The sequence below is a fragment of the Arachis duranensis genome, chromosome 6 (genome assembly GCF_000817695.3).
Source record: "Arachis duranensis cultivar V14167 chromosome 6, aradu.V14167.gnm2.J7QH, whole genome shotgun sequence".
NCBI lineage: Eukaryota > Viridiplantae > Streptophyta > Magnoliopsida > Fabales > Fabaceae > Arachis > Arachis duranensis.
Window position 1 is genome coordinate 38,764,679 of NC_029777.3, and position 3,156 is coordinate 38,767,834.

At 35.1% G+C, this 3,156-nt stretch overlaps 1 long non-coding RNA gene across 1 annotated transcript; it reads right to left on the reverse strand.

The window, feature by feature from the left end:
* Nucleotides 1-466: 466 nt before the first annotated feature.
* Nucleotides 467-2,717, reverse strand: LOC127748331 (uncharacterized). The gene is made up of 3 exons (XR_008010319.1): nucleotides 2,443-2,717; nucleotides 2,104-2,251; nucleotides 467-576 (listed from the first exon to the last, which is right to left on the reverse strand). It is a non-coding gene; the product is annotated as an uncharacterized LOC127748331 (long non-coding RNA).
* Nucleotides 2,718-3,156: the final 439 nt, after the last annotated feature.

A 3,156-nucleotide genomic window follows, 5' to 3' on the forward strand; every position in this document is an offset into this window, starting at 1 on the left:
GAAACAACTATATGAGATATTCATTAAGCTTATTTGAATGGCATTACTTAGCATTCTAAATTCAATAACCTATTGAGTATTGTAGCTCAAATCAGGAACAAGCAAATGATTAAACAGTTGGAATAAAAAAATTAAATTCGCATAGTATCTATACTAATTAAATCTGACCACCACCCAGAATTTAAATCCAAACCATGAATCTCGCAAGGAAAAAAGAAGAAAAATTCAAATAAAAAAAACCAACAAGTTTTGAAATATTAATCGCTTGGCATCATAATTTTTCCACTTTGATTTGGGCTCACCTCGGTTGGCTGTCTTCTTTGATGCAGTCAGCTCTTAGAAGTCCACTCTGGCCATTGAGGGGTGGCTGGCACACCTGATAGAATTCAGCAAAGTAATAGACTTAGTTACTTACCATACGAGAAACCAATATTTTGATAGGAACATAAGTAAACAAATAAAGATTAATTCACCTTAACGAATTTGGCTTTCAGATTTCCAGTCCAATCACCAAGTATCTTAATATGAACACTTGGGTAATTATGATCCGGGGTGGAGGTTATGGAAAATGGATGCCTGTGATCACAGTATGTTTTGCTTGAATTTTGCTCAATGGAAATAAATAAAAACTAATTAAATTTTTATCACGACCTCAATTTGAAAATCATATACAAATCATCACGAGCAAAATATATCATATCACTATGGAATATATGTTTTTAATTTGTGTCTTCATCACTTGAAATGACACTAATTATATTAAATATGTAAAAAGAGAGTTAAAAAGAACACAATTCATTAAATTATTGCAATATAATTATTATGTTGCAACTTTAGATATAATTTCATTCCATGAACATGACCATTAAGATGTCACATTCAGCAAGAGTGATTCCATTATTGCAACTATATAATCTTCAAGTCTAGTTTATACTTTATAGGATACTCAGCCTAGCAACTAGAGCTATTATACCAAAATATTTAGTTTATTTTGTTAAGAACATGAATAAAAATGCATAAGGTTTGCCATAAAAGTGTCTTACATAGGGATGCATCTCTAATATGTCAGTGAGCATGCATAAAAAGATTAGTTACAGAAGCTGTTAATTGGTCATAAGCCAATTTAAGAACAAATCATCCAAAGTTTTTCTTCAAACAAATCCAGAGTTATCATAACAAATCAGCCAACAACTGGAACTAGACACTTTCTTTAGCTACCAGAAGTCAGTGTCATAATACTACTTTCTAATACGCATCAAGATTCTCAACTCAACACTACAACACACCCAATATCAGTACAATTTTGTGTATGCTTTTCCAGTTGACTTATCACAATTCACGACAACATCAAATAAACAATATAATGGAATTCAAAAGCTTAATCAGAATAGAACAGAACTGAATAAACACCAACTAATGATTTTATTTTCAAGCAGTTGAACACACACGCACGCACAAAATCATAAGAACCAAAATTGAAGGCATGCACAAACCAGAGTAAGCAAAACGCAAGCTGAAGCAAATTCACAGAGTAGCATAGTTGCACACACATGCCATTATAATAGCCCTATTCTTGAGAACACCCCTATCAAATCAAACAATGCAAGCTGATAAGCAAAAAGTGAATCAAATCGGAACCCTAAAATCAGAACTCTCTCAAATTTTAGAACAATTCAGTGGCCATAGAACTAGCTGAATTAAAAGAGATGTCCTAAATGGTGAAGATAAAGGAGAAAACAAGGAGAGTACATTTGATCTTGAGAAACACATTGATGCATATCTACTAGTCAAGTAGCTAATTTTCAGTCTATTTTCAATTTCAGTTTATCGATTGTATCTTTAGTGTTTTTACTACAGAATGCATTATTATCTTAATCTCTTTGCTTGTTAGAATCTTCTTCCCTATCTGCACAGCCGGCACATTTCAGTTCTTACTGTTATTGGTTATTTAACCTCATTTATGAAGAATATAATGTTTTAAAGAACTGTTTTCTTTATGAGCATTTATCAAAAAATCTTATATCACACCAAGGCACGAAAGCTTTAAAGGAATGCTTGTTTCTGTTTTTACTAAGCTTCCAGTTTAGGTTTCAGGAACATTACCTGAGATGGATGAAACATTTTTCAAAAGAATTGTTCTTGTGATTGCTTCGTCTTGCTAACCCCACCTTAGCTTTATTCTTGTTCTTGTTCTTGTGATTACTTCCTACAATCTTAGCTCTTAATGATGGTCCTCTCCTGTCATCAGTTTCTGAACATTTGGTACCAAGAGTCCAAGAGTATCAATCTTCATAGAAGTTATAATAAAATTCTTAAAAGGAGAAATGAGGGTACGAGAGTGCACTCACGCCGCAAATGGTCACCAAACCCCCAAATTGAAAACCCTAAAGTCGGAATCCTAACCCTCTGAAATTTTAGAACAAAATCGGCATGAGTAGATACCTTCTCCACCACGATGGTGAGCGACGGGATCAGAGGACGATGCTGACGACCGATGTCAGCACGCCGCGAAGACGACTGATGGTGAGCGACGGGATCAAAGGAGCGGTGAGCGACGGGAACAGAGGAGCGGTGAGCGACGGGATCAGAGGAGCGGTGAGTGTGGAAGAGGAGTGCCGACACCGATGGTTCTCGAGTGGAGGTGCGACGGCAGAACGTATTTGGGGTTTGATGAGATAGTGACGAAGTGTTGGTGGTGATGAGGACTGAGGAGTTGGGGTTCTCGAGTGAAATAATTCTGAAGTTACTTTTGTGTTGGTGAAAATGAAAAAAAAATTAGTAAGTGTTGAGGGATTTAGTAGTCTTACATGGATTAGGCAGCGTTTTAGAATCGCACCCAAAACATAATAAATGGGTTACTTTTTAAAAGTGTTTCCTTTGTGTAAAAAGTGTCTCCATAGCTATTCAGATACGGCTACACTTTATAAGTGATGTTTAAAATATCTAAGAAGACACTTTTGGAGTGATGCCTCAATAGTGTTTCCTATTCTCTTATAAAAGGGCACCCTGCAAAAAAGCGTAGCCTATTCTAGGAATAGGCTACGCTTTTCAAATGTAGCTTAAAAAAGTGTGGCTGAATGAGTGTTTTTCTTGTAGTGTATATTTCTTTGATCTTTTGATTTTATAAACTTTGTAGGAAATAAGAAGAAAAAAAAA